The sequence below is a fragment of the Protomyctophum parallelum genome (assembly GCF_964188405.1).
Source record: "Protomyctophum parallelum genome assembly, chromosome: 18".
In the NCBI taxonomy this organism is placed as follows: Eukaryota; Metazoa; Chordata; class Actinopteri; order Myctophiformes; family Myctophidae; genus Protomyctophum; species Protomyctophum parallelum.
In genome coordinates, this window is record NC_139716.1 from 31594177 (window position 1) to 31613398 (window position 19222).

Consider the following 19222-nt stretch of genomic DNA (forward strand, 5'->3'; position numbering starts at 1 on the left):
CCATTTATTAAAAAAATGACCATAAAGTTGCGTATGTTCTGAGGGGCGTGGCTACCGTTACAGTCTATGATCGGGATTCCCCTCCCACTCGAGTCAAAATAAAAACCAACTAAGAAGAAGGGGGGAAGTCCCGCCTCGTTGTCTGGGCCAGCCAATGGGCCAGCTGGGCCCAAACGGATCTAGAAAGATGGCGACTTACAATTCAAGGACTGACAGGCTTCATTTTACGTTCATGTTAGACCCGGGGAACGCTTTGTCCATATTTTTTTACAGTCTATGGTTACAATGCATAAAGCATGCGAGAGATTATACATGCACGCATGCAGTTACATGCGTATGTAACGACGTCCTTAACCCTTAGAAGAGCAATCGCGGGAAAACCCGTGAAGTAATAGCGTTCCGTAAATGGGCAATCACTGGAAAACCCGTGATTCTGTTTCTTGATTAATATCGATATATTAATAACCTCCGCATCGCTGTGTGAAGTCCCTTTGTTGAAATTCCAACTGCAATACCCAGAAATCCCGTGTCACGTAACACGCGCGCACATCTTGGCTATAAAACGTGCCCGCCCCCTGGGGATCTGCATGTCTGGCCTGCATGGGGAGCAAGCCAGCTGCTTGCGGGCTTTCTGAGTTCGCTCTTCCCGGCCTGGCTCGAGCGATGACACCGTACTACGATCTGGACGGGTGACCAGATTTTTCTATGGTAAGAATCTTATTGTCTGAAACATTATATGCTATATCTATTCAGTGTGTATTATAGTTTATAATCGCTGTTTGCCGCGCCGCTGGGGTAAGGCAGGCCGCTGAGCTAATGTGTTTTTTTTTCTTTGCCGAGCCTCTGGAGCGTAGCTAGCGTTACAGGCTGCGGCCTGCGCTCCAGAAGCTCTGCAAAGTTAAAAAAACAAACACTGCACAAATGGTTACATACATACGTGATACTAATTATACAATCATCCATTTGTAGCGACGACTCGGCACAATAAAATCATTTGATCGCTAGCAGTCATCGGAGAATATATAAGGGTCGGTATTAGCCCAAACCGACCATGTAGCTGCTAATTAGTTAGCATTACTATTAGCTATTTGTAGCATCGGCCCACGGCAGCACAATAAATGTATTTGATCGCCGGGTAAAAAACACCATGTAATGGACATATATAGTAGCGAGCACTGACTACAGCTAAATGTGTCTTTATTTGTATATACATCAGGCGAGCCGCGAGGACGAGGACGACCGAGGACCATGATGATGATGATGATGCTGATGATGACGATGAAGAAGAAAAAGACTTCTCCGACACTGAACCAGATACATTAATTCATTTCAGGGGGCAGTTGTGTTTTCTATTTAGCCTACACAGTACACACCGTCAAGAACTGGACTGCAGTGGTTTGGGGACACTGGGGGAGGCGTAACTGTTTTGTATGTAGAATGAATAGTTTATTTCGATCTTTTGAGAGGGAGACATTACACAAAAACAGTTTACTTTTTCTTTTGTGATCGAAAAGGCATAGGCAGAAGCTTAAAGCTTATTAGTGCCTATCCTTATCTCAACGTATTCCAAAATACTGTTGAAGATATGCATAACAATCAACATATAAACAAAACAAACAAATGACATTTATAGAAGAATAGAAAATTAAACAAACAAAAAACAACAGACAACGAGAAAAAACAAAACAAGGAGTGGAAAAAAGACAAACAGACAACGCTACAATGTTATACCTTAGTCCAACACTATACATGGCATAAACAAGGCTCAGCTCCCCGCTCATTCCAGGTTATATCTATGCAATAATTCCTGTTTGAGCCTCTTTTTAAATTGTTTTAGGCTGTAGGCCTATTTATTTTCTGTAATATATGTATTATAATTTTATTATGTTGGTAGTCAGAATAAATAAAAATGCACTATTTCAATCCGAGATACATGTCATTTTTTTACACTATTCTGAGGTTTATGTTCTGACTAAGCGAGTTTCAACTGTGATTTACTCTGTAACGGTAGATGGTAAGAACCCAATTTTTTTTTTATATAATACAGTAAACATTCAAGTCTACATTTCTATACATATCATAGGCACCAAGTCCGGAAAACTATGTCATTGGATGTGTTTTTTATCAAAACTGTGTTTCTTCATAACAGGTTTTTGAGATACATGAATGAATAGACTAGGGTACTGGTAAGACTATGTAAACATATTATATATCGAAATCTTCGTTAAAATGTCAAGTTTCATGAAAGAATAACAGTGAGTTTCTATCTTGTTCCAGTAGGGGGCAGTAGGCGGTTTTATTTGGGTTGGTCAGTTTGGTAATGACTGACCATGCTATTTATAGATGGCAAAATATCTACAGTGGTACATGTGGGAAACTTTTTTTTTTATTATTATTGAACTAGACAAATCACCCTTTAAAATGAGATATGTCATAGGTATGGGCTCCCTGTAGAAAAAAAGCTGTTACCAAAATAAACCTTAAAATGATTGTATCTTTTTTCCATGTGCTAAAAAGCACTTTTGAAAAAAGCGCATTTTTTTTAAATGGCTTCCAACACAAAAACGATACATTGTATCAACTCAATTCATTTTTTTCCTGGAAGAAAACTTGTCAAGCTTTCTCTGAAGGTCTTTTATTGTCACAGAGTCACAACAGAGAATTTTCAATAAATCATTCAAAAACGCATATTTCCCATAGAGAAAAGCAATAACAACATGGGATTTGACTTGAACACTTCAGAGGGTTAAGTGACATGATGTAATCGCGTAGAAACAGTCTGTGCCGAACGGACCGAGAGAGCAAGACGAGATGAACGGTACAAGAGCTGCGCGCGCACGTGCACACACACACACACACACACACACACACACACACACACACACACACACACACACACACACACACACACACACACACACACACACACACACACACACACACACACACACACACACACACACACACACACACACACACACACAGAGAGCAAGGTTAAAGGCAGTGTCTGCCTCCACATCCCCAGCGCCATTAGCGTCAGGACTTGGCTAATCAGCGTCAGCTCTGCTGTACAGCTTATTCGTCCCAGCCCGTCCCCCTTGTTATTGCTTTATCTCCGTCCCCATAATTGTCTCATTTAAAGTCATCATTAACCGTATTATTGCTTAGTTTGGGGCCGGCTGGCGCTTTCCTGCCCTCCTCCACCCCTCCACCCCGCCTCTCTACTCCACCCTCTGTCCCCTCCTTCCTCCTTCAATTCTCCCACTGACAATAAAAGCTGTTTGCGTTCCAAAGTGCAAGAAGGGCCTCGGCGTCCGGATGTAATAAGGCGGATAATTAGCATCCAAGGCTGTCTGATGAGGCAGTGCGACAGTAGACAATGCACCTTAACCACACAGCAGCGTCCCTAGTCTGCATGGGGCCAGAAATATAGGCCATTGTGAGCTTACACTTTCATGTCTGTCAAGGACCCCCAAATTCATCATGTATTTGGCCGCAGTTCTGAATAAATTTGTGCCAGAGACTTGCCAGAGTGTAAAGAATTTCCAAGGTCGGCTATATTTCTGAATGGCCAAAGCATAAAATAGGATTAAAGTTAGGTTAAAGGCATTCCTATGATATATTTTCATTTCATTTTGCTTATAGGGACCCCCCTTGGAAACAGTGCAGAGTCCCCGGACCGCACTTTGAGAACCAACTGACGTAATAAATAAATAACCAAGACATGAGATGAGCTGCACGGAACGGTCCGCTTCCTTAAGGACTCTGTTCTCTTCAGAAGAAGCATGGGGTGTTCAGTTTAAACAGACTGCGTGAGCCAGAGGAAAGCTCACACAAGTATGGGCACCGTGTTCCCCTTCAGAAGCCGATAATTGGGAGACGAAGAGTCACACAATGTTTAGCTGTTCGCCGTGCCAGCGTCTCTCTCGCTCTCTCTCTGTACGGTCTCTGGCACACACACGGCGCCTATAAAGTCTCGCTAAGTCACCGGTTTTCTTCTTGCTTTGTTGTTTTTGCCGACGCACAAGAGTGCATGTGCCTGTGCGTGTGCGTGCGTGCTTCCTCTCGGTGCAGAGCAGGACGTGGATATGTGTGTCTTTCTAATTGAACCATAGAGAGATGACAAGGCCGGTCCAACTCGCCTGCATAGTCGCCCTGGGACGGCGCCTCGGCCCACGCACGCTCGGCCAATATCCACCATTAAACTTTCATCGTCCAAAAACCCATAACTGTGAGACCATGCAGGGGAGGGGGAGAGAGAGAGAGAGGATCGAGGGGAAAAAAACGGAGAAAGGAGATGAGAAATGAGATTGGAGAATTGAGAGTGAACGACGTTGAGAAGATAGAAACCAGACCTGGGTGTTAATAAGGTTCTGCACTCGGGCCAGCTGAGCACCGGGAGTGGTATATGCCTTTAATAAGCCATTTTGACCTGAGATCAGATTCTAAAAATGTTCTTCTATATCCTGACAGTTTTCTGAAAAAGCCATGTTTCTATAATGTCAGTCGTTCTTCGATAAAAAAAAAAATAGCAGACCGACAAGCTCGTGCTATGAGCTTGTAGATCTGCTATTTTTCAATAGCTATAGCATAACATAATGCTAACACCAAAAAGGGGTTCCCGCGCCCAAAATGGGTTAAGAGGAACTTGCCGACCGCGTGGCGTAAGTTTCACTGGCACCCGAAGAGCATGGAACCATTAATGGGACTACTGTCCGGATCAATATAGCTCCAGGTCTGGGATGATGCTCTGTGGGTGGGTGGGTGGGTCAGCCAAGACGCTCCCATCCAATCCCACGGAAGGCAGGAAGGTCGCAGAGGGGCAGATGATGCAGGAGGTGTCCTGTCCAATGTGCCCCGCCGCTATATATCCCCGGAATGCCAAGCCACAGGCTGGCAGGCAGGCAGGCGGGGAGTTTGGTGGTGAAGTCTGTGGGTCGTTTAACTAATTGGCTCAATTAGAGCGCACTAATTTGTCAAATTGGGGACCTCTCTTTGTACTCGGCGGATTATGTAACTCGGCACTGCTGACTGTATCAAAAGAGCAGTCAAGGCATGAGTCGCCGAGAAGCACTCGCAAAAATACCTACGAGGTTTCCGTGAACATAAATTAGGTTCAATTAAAGCTCCTAAATGTGTAAGACTTTGCACCTTTTTTGTGCTCGGCAGCTACACAATGGAATAATTGATTTATCTTTTTAGTCAGCAACAGACACTTTCTAACCGTTTCAAAAGCGCAGTCGAGCTCGAGTTGCTGAGCAACCCGTGAAAATATGAGTGTTCCTTCTTATACTGTATAACGTGTTTTTCCTTTCTATTTAACCCATTTTGGGGCGGGAACCCCTTTTGGTGTTTTAACTATTGAAAAATAGCAGATCTACAAGCTCATAGCGCGGCACCGAGTGCCGCGCTATGAGCTTGTAGGTCTGCTATTTTTGAAAAACCGTGAAAATGTGCCTCAAATCTTTGAATATATATTATTACAGACTGAAAGAACATTTTAACTCAAATCTTTGCTTCTGGGGGAGGTCCCTGGAAGAACATATTTTCAGATGGGGGGGGGGTGGAGGCATATTACATAAAAAATGTGGGGTTTTTGACATGAAATATTGAGCACCACTGATACAGAAACATGAGGTATTTCAGAAAACCGTCAGGATCTGCCATACAACAGGCCTAAATAGGTTAAGTGACTCGTGAATTGTCAGTCTTGCCCGTGCTGACCGTTGCTTAGTACACTCAGGACCACACAGGCGATAACTCACTCCAGCAGGCCAGCCACCGTGGACGTAATCCAAGACAAACGAGTCCATAAATTCTCCCACTGTCGATGTTCCCTATCTCAGCTGAAAGTGTGCTTAATATAGAGGTGGCAAACTGGCAACCTCTCCTCAGTGAACCAGAGGAAACAAATACCTGAACCAGGAGTCAACAAATACCTGAACCGGAGTCAACAAATAATACCACGCTGGTTTGGGAGAGAGAGGTTACTGTTTTGCTGGAAGACTCTAATCAATATCCAACGTAACCGCAGACACAAATGGCTCACCCTGCCCTCCAATAGCCTCTCCAATCTGTGCGACACAGTTTAGCGACAACGTAAATGAGTGTCCAGTGATCCTGAAACTGTTGTTTGTTATATCGAGTGGGCTGTAAAATGTGAAATGAATCGATGCTGAGCAACTGAGCAATATCGCAAGAGGTTATGATAACGAGGCAATATTTCACCTCGTTATCATGACCTGTTTTTTTTTTGCCTGAGTAGGTGAAATACTGATAGTTTTAAGAGACATAAGTGACAAACTCACTGCTGGTGTGAGCATATACATGTAGGAAGAGAAATACAGAAATTAAGTGAAAATGTCATTCTTAGTCGTGGACCGATATAGAACATTATAAGTGGTTATTATACCAAACAGATGATTTGAGTCATTACGCGTTTATTGTGTATAACCTTTAATATAATATAGTACACAAACAAACACATGTTATGTGTTGGTTCTCAACTTTACGGCCACCTTCCTGTAACACTGAAAGGTAATTCACAACATCTGATGTTCAGACGGTCAGATACAAAGATGCAGTCTACCATTCATTTCCAATGGAAGCTACGAAGCAAATCCGACGTTTGTAGCGGCTACAAAAGATACAAAGATACAAAGAAACTAAGCGACAACAATACATGCTGTGGATCTTTGCATCTGCCCGTGTGAGCGCAGTGTTAGGCTTTAGGTACTATGCCCTGTGAGTGAGGTGTAGGTGTACAGAGGCACTTGAGCTGGCACTCTTTTAACCCATTTAGGCCTGACGTCGAGATAAAAAAATTGTCTTCTAAATTCTGACAGTTTTCTGAAATACCCATGTTTCTTTATCAGTGGTGCTCAATATTTCATGTCAAGGACCCCAAAAAATATATGTAATTGGCCCGCCGACCCCATCTGAAAATGTGTTTTTCCAGGGACCAGCAGAAGAAAAGGTTTGAGTTCAAATGTTCGCTGCGTGAAAGAATATATATTCAAAGATTTGCGGCACATTTTCAAGAATTTTCAGAAATAGCAGACCTACAAGCTCGTAGCGCGCCACTTGGTGGTGCGCTATGAGCTTGTAGATCTGCTATTTTTTCAATAGTTTAAAACACCAAAAGGCGTTCCCGCGCAAAATGGGCTAAAAAAAAAAATCTCTTTGTGACCCACATATTCAGTATGTACTGTATATGCATCCACATAGACAGATACAGCGCTCACGCGCACACACACAAACACACACGCACAGACTCATGCATGATTCATGCGAAGGAGGAGGACATCAGAATAATATTTTCCCGCGGGGCCCCCAGGGGGCACGGAGAAACACGGTGGACCACACTGGCCCCACGTTGGCAGGCCATCAATATAAAACTATTCTGTTATTCTTCAATAACAGCACACCCGTCTCCCTGTGTCTATACTGCATGGGAATACCCCACAGAGGACGAGCTGCTCTCCACTGGTTTTAACGCATTCTGACCTGAGATCAGATTCTAAAAATGTCTTCTTACATCCTGACGGTTTTCTGAAAAAGCTATGTTTCTATGTCAGTCGTTCTTCGATTTTTTTTCAAAAACAGCAGATCTACAAGCTCATAGCGTGCCACTCGGTGGCGTGCTATGAGCTTGTAGGTCTGCTATTTTTCAATAGCTAAAGCATGACATGATGCTAACACCAAAAGGGGTTCCCGCGCAGAATGGGTTAAAGCACTGGGGTTCAGTCTCAAACTTTTTAACAAGTCAAGGACCACCAATCTGAAAGTGTTTTGTGCCAGATATACCGCCAGAAGAAAAAAAAGTTTGCAAAAATAGCAGACGTACTTTATATACATACGAGGCTTGTACATGTGCTATTTAAGCAATATTACACGAGAGGGAGTGGGTTAACGTGATTATTGCCACGACAGGGATGCGGTCAGGAACGAGACGAAGTCGAGTTCCGCAAGCATCGCTGAAGTCAGTGGCAATAATCACGTTAACCCACACGACGTCGGAGACTCTGCCTTGAGCCATCTAAGCCTTTATATACTGTATGTCTATGACATTTTCAATCAATCAATCAATCAATGCAGAGCACCAAAGTCTGACATCGCTGCCTGCCACTAGAGGGCGTTGTTTCCCCCTGGCTCAATCCCATGGGGGAACACCATAACCCCTGGGGGTTATGGTGTATCCACTACATCTCAGAGGTTTTTTAACTCTTTACTCCACTACAATCACTGTATTTGACAGCTTTATACTATCGTTTTTGAGACCGTAGGTCTCTCAGGTTTACTATGAAAACCTGCAAAATCTGTCAGTCAGTCCGTCACGCCTCGTGACACACACTTAATACAGAATTAATTCCATTATGTTGATCTGACCTCATCAAACCCTGTACACTAGCTGAAGACACACTCCATATATGGCCAGTACAGAATTCATTCCATATGTTGATCTGACCCGACCCCCCCCCCCCCCCAATGCCAAAGCGCCAGCGCTCACCCAGCAGTCTTCCGTCACCCAGGAGCTATAGTTTTAACCCTGTAAGACCCGGATATATTTCTACTTGCAACCTTTCTACTACTTTGTACAACTAGGACTTATGTTAAAAAAATATGTATAAAGTTGTATGAAAATGTTACGCACGTGGGCGATGTGGGCGATTTTATTATACGTTTTTAATGCGTGCTCCCTCATTTTAGTTTCCGTGAAACAGAGAGAGGAGACAGAGGCGGAGTGAGGTCAAATAACCTAAACACATACGGAGGAGAATGCATAACAGATGCCGGGTTGTGGCGCATTGAAAATAGCCAATCTGCAGGGCTAACAACGCGACACGTCGTCAGCTGGGCTCATCGGATATTTGCAAGGCGCGACACCAACCACAATCAAGTATAAATCCGGGCATAAATTATGTTACGCTACGAGCTTGTAGGTCTGCTAATTTTGAGCAGACGACTGACTTTTTCAGAAAAGAGTCAGGATGTAGAAGACATTTTTAGAATCTGAATGGGCTAGTCTTCCTACTACAAAGTTTGCCGGCTTATTTGGCGCACAGCAGAAATTAACTGCAGGAACAGGAGTGGTGGAATCAAATCAAACGGCAATCTGCCGTGTAGCCGGTCAGACCGCACTAGAAACCAATTCGATCCAATATGACTGCGCGTAGGAGCCTTATACAACGGGGCCTCGTCCTAATAGCTTGCCCCCCGGCCTCTGTGTTCTACTGCCAGTCACAGGCTGTCAGTAGCACACCGTGAGCCCTTCGCCTGGCCCCTAATGATGGAGATAATGGTTTCCGACATATAGCCAGGACCCGGGCCCAGGCTAATAGCTGGGGATGTTGTAAACGGCTGGGAGTCCTCCTTGGACAAGGCTGGATCAAACAGTGGTCGGTTAAGCCTTTGGGGGGGGGGGGGGTGATCAGACGGAAGCACTCTGGGTAATATGATTCACTGCATGGTTTGAAATGGAAGGGGAGAGAGAGGCAGAGGGTCTGCAGGGAGAGAGAGAGAGAGAGAATAGGACAGAGTGAGACATGAAGAAAGACTCTACCAGACATGGAAGGCTGATCCAAGAGAGGGGAGAGAGAGAGAGTAAAGCCTACTTTATGCTTCACAATGCAACCTTTATGTTATTTCTGTATGGAGTGACTTTCAAACTATAAGTACACGTCCGTTTTTTGATGCACCGAATGGGAAATTCTTGGCCGAAACCGAATACTGAATAATATATAGGAAACAGTTGGCCGAAAAGTGAATACCATTGCTGTCATGGCTGTGCCTTTGTTGTAGAGCTATACATGATAGTGGCAAAAAGACATGATTACATTTTGATCACATCATCACAATGAAACAGTATAGGTTACGACGGTTTTCGGCTCTAAAATCGATTATTCGACAAATAGAAAAAGTAGACTAATCGCTATTTGCATGACATCCCAGTTTTATTTGTTCCACATCGATATTGAAAATGCCTTAATCACACACAGACACACACACACACACACACACACACTTGCCAAACCAATACAAGGAAGGAAGTTATTCATGGGAAAACTATTCGCAAGCATGCGGCTCTCAATTTTCATGCCAAGAAAGGGAGACAGCGGGAGAAAATTATGAGAGTCTACAGTAAATGGACGGAAATCACAGCCGTTAAATTGTGAGTTGGCAAAGCGGTTCTATGATAAATGCGGTGCACTATTCATTATAATAACAGTCATTGATTATAAAAAAACCTGCTATTTTTGTGTGACAACGTTGCACGACCAAGCATAAAATAAGGCTCAAGTGGGGTTAATCATACCAATCACTTTAGTGTTGTTGATACTGTATAGAAGATAAAACAAAATGATCAAAACTGCGTACTTCCTGATTATAGAGAGCACAGGCATGATTTTCCCATCAGGACACGTCCCCCTCATCTAGACTGAGTGGCAGAACATTGAGCAGCATGGAGTGTTGGAGTTTGGAAGAGCTCGTTGGAAATCACTCAACCGTCATGCGTACCACCTGTTTTTAAAATGTCACATAATGCAGGAGGCAGCAAAATGTTGTGTTATTGAAAACAAGCACTTCCAAACTCTGACACTTAGAAAAATAATCAAATGCAGGGCATTTCTTGACAGAAAGTAGCTCATAACGTTTCTATGGTGGATTTTCATGAAACAAAAACTTTGCAGATAGAAAGAGGATAATTCAAGCTTTTCGTTCAGCTGCAATGTTGGTGAGTTTAACATTGATTAATGCAATCAGACAGGACTTTTCTGTTTGGATGAATGGGCTGTCGAGGCCAGAAAGTAGTTTTTTGCCACTCAGTGGGCGTTCCCGCATAACTTCCAGGTACGATGATGTCACGCACATACCCTCTATTTGACTAATAGAAAAGGTTGAATAATGGCTAGTTGCAGCCCTAGTACAATATAAAACATGTTTTATGCAACCTTGGCACTGGTGACTGAGCCCCTGGTATATAAAAACACTTTGATCACGTGTGACTGAGACCCTGGTATACAAAAACACTTTGATCACGTGTGACTGAGACCCTGGTATACAAAAACACTTTGATCTCTGAACATTGTCTGCAATGTTTGCCATGTGAGTGATGTGTACCACCAGATGTTGTACCACCAGTGGTGTAAAGTAAGTAAGTAAAGTAAGTTCGCTTAGGGCGCTTTCACACCCAAAGTTCGCTTAGAAGGTCCGGATCAAGGACCAAGGACCAAATATTTGCATTTTGATTTTGGTCCGTTTGGTGTTCACACTGGACTTTGTAAAGCGTACCAAATATGTAAACAAATGACACGTGGACATGTTAAGCGAACCAAATAGTGGGGGGGAAAAGAGCAGGTGCAACCTTCAGTCACACAGAGAGAGAAGAGAACAGCAACATGACAGGCAGCAACAACTTGCTATTGCATTCATTCTTATTAATTATTTTATTAGCCAAATAAGAGCAACAGATGAACAGAGGAGCAGGTGTTTGAACAATAATGTGCTTGCTGCTGAATGCTGATGCATAAATTCACGGAGACGTATAGCCTACAACAAGGTATCCCCGATAAAAAGGACTTTTCTTCCATGTGTGCACCTTCACCCATGTTATTTCTGCGCATCAAATCGGCGCCGCGGCGGGCATTTCCATGTCATCTTATGGTTTGGTCAGTTGGTTATTGAGCTTCAAGTCAGAACAGCTCCGCTGCAGCTAATTGAGTTGACCTAGTTTTACGTCTTTTGCTATAGTGATGTAATCAATTAAACATTTGGGACCACATGTGTATAGCTTATTTAACATTGGCTTTTTCTCGATACCTGCGGCCTGCGCGACATGGATGATTTTAAATATTTCTCTGTCTCTGCGTCTCTCCCATATAAATATATGGGTCTCTCCCCCAGTCCCCTCATGTGCGTGCGCGCCCACGCGCCCACAGACACACACACACACACACACACACAAAAAGGAGGGGACACGAGTTGAAAGAGAAACTCGCATGAAGACTCATGCATCGCAGATTCGCATGCGTGGCGGCGGCCGGCGCATGATTAAAATAAACAGATCTACAAGCTAACATCGTGTGCCATACCGTGCACCATTCCATGTCGATAACTTGTACATTTTGCGCATGTGAACCTCGTATGCTGCGCTGCGCCTCGACATATACTGTATGCGTCTACTATTAAAATCAGACTGTCAGCTGTCATATGATCCCCGTAAAAAAATACATGCTTTTATAACTATAATTATTAATGCAGCCTCACAACTGCCGACGCCCGACGGCTATTTTGCCTATCGTCCTGTATTTGGTCCTCTATAAAGTCCGAATGCATTCACACCAGTAACGAACCGCACCGTGGTTCGTTTGGAAGCGAACCGAGTTCGGCCTTTTTTAGCGGACCATGGTTCGTTTCTTTGATCCGCACCAGAGTTCGTATGCACGTTCACACCAACCGAACCAAAGGGGTAAGCGGACCATGGTTCGTTTTAAACGAACCAAACATGTCCGGTGTGAAAGCGCCCTTAGATGGTCCGGATCAAGGACCAAGGACCAAATATTAGCATTTTGATTTTGGTCCGTTTGGTGTTCACACTGGACTTTGTAAAGCGTACCAAATATGAAAACAAATGACACGTGGACATGTTAAGCGAACCAAATAGTGAGGGGAAAAAGAACATGAGGGGAAATCACTGTCTACAATTTTTGGGGCAACCTTCAGTCACACAGAGAGAGAAGAGAACAGCAACAACTTGCTATTGCATTCATTCTTATTAATTATTTTATTAGCCAAATAAGAGCAACAGATAAACAGAGGAGCAGGTGTTTGAACAATAATGTGCTTGCTGCTGATTCATACAATTCACGGAGACGTATAGCCTACAACAAGGTATCCCAGATAAAAAGGACTTTTCTTCCATGTGTGCACCTTAACCCGATTAGATAGGCTATATGTTATTTCTGCGCATCAAATCGGCGGGCATTTCCATGTCATCTTATGGTTTAAACTTGAAGGTGGTCAGTTAGTAGGTTATTGAGCTTCAAGTCAGAACAGATCCGCTGCAGCTTGACCTAGTTGTACGTCTTTTGCTATAGTGATGCAATCAATTAATCATTTGGGACCACCTGTGTATAGCTTATTTAACATTGGCTTTTTCTCTATACGTGCGGCCTGCGCGACATGGATGATTTTAAATATTTCTCTGTCTCTGCGTCTCTCCCATATAAATATATGGGTCTCTCCCCCTCATGTGCGCGTGCCCGCCCACACACACACACACACACACACACACACACACACACACAGAAAAAAGGAGGGGACACGAGTTGAAAGAGAAACTCTCGCATGAAGACTCATGCATCGCATGCTTTGTCATAACTTTGCGTGGCAGCGACGCATGCTTAAAATAAACAGATCTACAAGCTTACATCGTGTACCATACCGTACACCATTCCATGTCGATAACTTGTATATTTTGCGCATGTGAACCTCGTACGCTGCCATTACATTTGCACTGCGCCTCGACATATAGCCTACTGTACAGTATGTGTCTACTATTAAAATCAGACTGTCAGCTGTCATATCAATAGTGATCCCCGTAAAAAATACATGCTTTTATAACTAATTATTAATGCAGCCTCACAACTGCCGACGCCCGACAGCTATTTTGGCTATCGTCCTGTATTTGGTCCTCTATAAAGTCCGAATGCGTCCACACCAGTAACGAACCGCACCGTGGTCCGTTTGGAAGCGAACCGAGTCCGGCCTTTTTTAGCGGACCATGGTTCGTTTCTTTGATCCGCACCAGAGTTCGGATGCACGTTCACAAAATCGAACCAAAGGGGTAAGCGGACCATGGTTCGTTTTAAACTAAGCAAACATGTCCGGTGTGAAAGCGCCCTAAGTAGAGCCATATGAAATCCGTTTTATTATTTTCCCAATTCCGTTTTATTTTTTCCCAAATTCCGTTTTTTCCGTTTTAATATTTCTGAATTCGGTATTTTGCTTTTTATGCATTTGTTTTACAGTAACAATCCCCCCCCTATCAAATGCAGCTTTAATTTAATTAAACTGCAAACATGTATTGTAGCAGAATATGGAACATAGTGCTGTATGAGGTGCAGGCACAGGCTTAAAACATTTTTTTTTTTATCAGGGAAAGATAATCAGTTTATTTATCCAAATTGGTGATCTACAAGCCCACAGCACATTGCAGCATGACATGTTGAGAGCTTGTAGATCTGCTGCCCAAACTCCCCAAAGCCATGTGACCTTGTTGTTTTTACTCCACCACTGAAATTTGCCACATCATTTTATAGCAATACAAGACAATAGCCTTGTATGTCTCAAAACACTGGCCTACAGTTAAATTATTGTCAACTAAATAAATATGAATTAGAAATTAAGACAAATACTGACAATGCTACTGATTGGTTCATTCTTCATTGGCTCCAAAATGCAATAATAATAGGCTGGTCAGGATGGGGGGAAAAAGTTGTCCTTTTAAACATTCAGTTGGCTCGCATGCATGCACGCACCCACGCGCGCACACACACACACACACACACACACACACACACACACACACACACACACACACACACACACACACACACACACACACACACACACACACACACACACACACACACACACACACACACACACACACACAATCAAAGAACCGTTTACAGGTGCTGTAAGTTTGCAGCGTTAGCATAGGAGCTAGCGTTGGCTAATGTAGCCTTGTAGGTCTAACACTGTTACACCTTCTGTCCCTCTCAGTGTGGATTTTATTTTTGTTAATGCAAGATGAAAACAGCAATGCTTATGGACTGGTTACAAGGTTAGTATTAGTCCTAGCCCTGGTCCTCTACTCTCTCTCTTTACTCCGTGTGTGTGGAACTGGGAGGGAGGGGGGAGCAGGCAGAGAGAGTGCTGTGCTCTTGTCTACTCCTCCTCTGTGTTACAGAGACACGCAGCTAAGCTCTACCGGATTTTCAATGAGAGTGGAGAGTTGTTTTTTGCGCATTTATGACAAAATATAATAATCGGCCGTCTTCACTTGATTTCTGAACAAACCTGACCACTGAATCATGTTCCATTTTCTCCCGAAAACTGAATTTCAGCCCAATTCCACAATATTCCGCGTTTTATTCCAATTCCGTTTTTATTGGTCATTTCCGCGATTCCGTCCGCGATTCCGTTAACACGGATTCCATATGGCTCTAGCCCTAAGTAATCTACTCAAATGCTACTTACAATTTTGAGGTATTTTTACTTTACTAGATGAGTACTGAAGTGTCAATAATTCATTATAATTAATATACTTCTACTCCACTCCATCACAAAGGCAAATATTATTTGAAAACTAAAAAAATAGTCACTTTGTATTGCAAAACTATTTCAGACCGATTATATACTTTGGCAATTTGACAATAGCCGATCTACAAGCTCTATAAGCTCTATTTTGATGCCAATACAGAGTACTTTTTCAACACTGACACACGCACGCACGCACACACACCCACGCACCCACGCACGCACGCACCCACGCGCACATCATCCCTTCCTCATTATCGTCTCAAGGCTTTGAACGGCTGTCTCTGAATCATCACAGCTCATTTGTTTCAGCGGTTGCTAATTAACACATCAAGACTGAGACAAGAAAATTGGAAATGCATAAATATGTGTGTGCGTAAGCCGTACGGTACTGTATGTGTGTGTATGTTTGCGTGTGTGTGTGTGCGCTCCTTAGATTGATGTGGTTGAAGGCGGTGTAATGTTGAATGGAATGGATGGATGATGGCTCCCAGAGCTCACCTTAATGCCAACATGAGTCTCCCTGTGACAGTCTGTGGCTGTGTGTGTGTGTGTGTGTGTGTGTGTGTGTGTGTGTGTGTGTGTGTGTGTGTGTGTGTGTGTGTGTGTGTGTGTGTGTGTGTGTGTGTGTGTGTGTGTGTGTGTGTGTGTGTGTGTGTGTGTGTGTGTGTGTGTGTGTGTGTGTGTGTGTGTGTGTGTGCGCGCGCGTGTGTGTGGTGTTGTGTAGAGTATAAGCAAGGTAAACGGGGGGTAATGCATCAAATGCATAGACATAGTAATCTATAGGATCATACAGTAGGAAAACCAATAGCCTATCATCAGTCTAAACAGTATAATAATAAGATAAATAATCTGTACAATACAAATGAGTGTGTGTGTGTGTGTGTGCATGTTTGTGTGGCTGCCATTATATGGACGCACATGTGTGTCTTCAAATGTGTGCATGTGTGTCTTCTCCGTCTGTGAGTGCTAGCTAGACCCCTGGGGGATGGATTGCTGAGGTGGAGCGCTACACACACACACACACACACACACACACACACACACACGGGCGGCAGTGGCTCAGGGGTAGAGTAATGCGGATAGTAACCGCAAGGTTCCCAGTTTGAACCCTGTGGGCTCCTCAAGTGTCCTTGAGCAAGACTCTGTCTGAACCCCAAATTGCTCCTGATGAGCAGGTCGGTGCCTTGCATGGTTTCCGCCGCCATCGGTGTGTGAATGTGTGTGTGAATGTAATGCACAATCTATGTAAAGCGCCTTGGATAAAGGCGCTATATAAATGCACCATTTACCACACCTACCATCAGCTCCTATAGTACTTGCCACCAAGCCGTGCTACACAGTCGCTGAGTTGGCGTGCCTGGGATCGAACCCATGCACCCATCCACCCATTGTGGTCCAAAACGCGAGAGCTCTACCGACTGAGCTACCCGGACACTATTTTTGAGTGGTGCAACCACTCCAAGGAACAGCAATGTCCGTGTTCACCTATGTGTTGGTTCACCTATGTATGTGTTCATGAGCACCAGTATGACTGACTACCAGGTAGGGGCGCTGTTGTGCCAGAAACAGAGAGAGAGATAGTATTAGTGCTGCACTGTTGCCTGCTAATGAGAGAGGGAGAGAGAGAGAGAGAGAGGGAGAGAGAGAGAGAGCGAGAGCGAGAGCGAGAGAGAGAGCGAGGGCGAGAGAGAGAGAGAGAGCGAGAGAGAGAGAGAGAGAGAGAGAGAGGAGAGGAGGGTGGGGGAGGGGAGTTGCAACACTCAGTTCACACGGGTGTGATGTTTTTCTATAAATGCATGATATTCCTTTAACTAGTACCTAAAGAACATGGATATTTATATACAATCTATATTTTTCCACAAATGGTAAAGAGTCATAATTCATACTGAGGGCACCAGAGAGAGAGAGAGAGAGATTGAGAGAGAGCGCACGTCTCAATAAAATGGTGCTCCATTTTAATGAGAAAACGTTTAGCGCTAAAACCGGATTGAGCTGTGTACAGTACAGTGGTTCATTATACGCCACAAGGCGTAAAACCAGAGGATACCATTGTCTGAACCTCAAACACACAGAAACCCATCAGCCACGGCAGCTGACAGCGACTGAATTAAAAGAGGTGTTGCCGAAATGCCAAGGCCTTTTGTGTAGCGAACCTGCAGCTCGTCCAAAAGGTTTTTTGTATGCACAATGCACGTTAATTACTGCTGTGTGAAGGCTATACACTGTGGACCGGGCCTGGAGGGAAGAACTGTCCCATTGGTACCAAAGGCCCATTATATACCCAAACCCCAATAGTCATAGAGAAATGTCCCATTGGACTGAGAGGCCATTAGTCTGACGGGCCCCTTATCTGGAAAACAAACACCCGTTGCACCGAAGGCCCATCGCTCCAAAAATACTCGGTGGCTGCCGGCTCTGTCCATGGTGCTGAATCGGCTAGTGGGGCATTAAGGTTGCCCTTAATATCTCAGTGTGTTTTGACATTCTGTGCGTGCGTGCATTACACAATGCTGAAAGGCACACATGTTGTCATAGTACTTTAGGCCTGTCACAATTATTACATATAGCCCGATTATGACTTACTAGTACGGAAGATAATCTCAATTATTTTTTTGCATAACGGTATGAAGGTACTAAATATGCAATTTCTTTGTATATTATATTTAAGTTATTTGTCATATCTGACCTGTGGCGATTTTTGTATAAGAAGCCTAAAAGCCAAACAGAAATGTTTGGGTTCCGAGAACATCCAATGTTCAATGTCAACTACAGTTTAATCATCGCAATAATTTGAATGATTAATCGTCAGGTTAAATGTCATGACCACGATAGCCCTCATGGCCACAAGAACAGACAAATCATAATGGGTTACATTCTTTATAGGCTAATCACTTCAGCTATAGTAAACAGGAATGTGTACAGTATTATATTTCATACGCTGCCGGGGGTGTGTTCAGGAGCTTTCAGCCTGCAGTGCCCAAGCAATTTTTCAGTGCACCTGTGGCACGAGTGTGTGTATGTTGATAACGTGCTTATAATCGGAGGTTGAATATTATCAGGGGGTCTGCGCGCTGGGGGAATACTGGAAATGCTGTGCAGCATTCAGCATACAAATGTGTGTGAATTTTTTCACTGTCGAAAACTAAATAGAAACTAAGCGAAACTAATGATGGCTAAAGCCCAAGCCACACCAAAGGGTCGGGTTGGGACAAAACGTTTTTTAAGGTAGACCACACCAATGCAACTCATTGCAACTCAAAACAGTTTTGTACCAACCCGACCCGTTGGTGTGGTTTGGGCTTAAAACTGAGACTAATATAAAAAATACTGTCAACAAATAAAAACTAGACTAAAATGTTAGGGAGGGACTAGTGGACAAGAGATCCAGTATAAGTAAAAAACAAGTCATTTTACCCTTGGTTGCATGCTGAAAGTATAGCCAATCTACAAGCTCACAATCAGGGGGGCAGTCAGACAGATATTTTGTGAAGCCACAAGGAAATCGGGATTTCCTGAAAGTTCATATAATGGCCTGTTGTGGAGCTGTCATTGGGCCCAAAAAAAAACCCATATCCCCATAGAAGTCCATGTATTTGGGCCCAACTTCACCTAGACTGTATTACCTTAAATAAACATGGTCATGAATACTTTCTGCTTCCAGTCACTAGTTTAAAGTCTCATTTCTAATGTCATAATATTCTTTTTGGAAAATGATGGTCCCATTTATTAAAAAAATGACCATAAAGTCACGTATGTTCTGAGGGGCGTGGCTACCGTTACAGTCTATGATCGGGATTCCCCACCCACTTGAGTCAAAATAAAAACCAACTAAGAAGAAGGGGGGAAGTCCCGCCTCGTTGTCTGGGCCAGCCAATGGGCCAGCTGGGCCCAAACG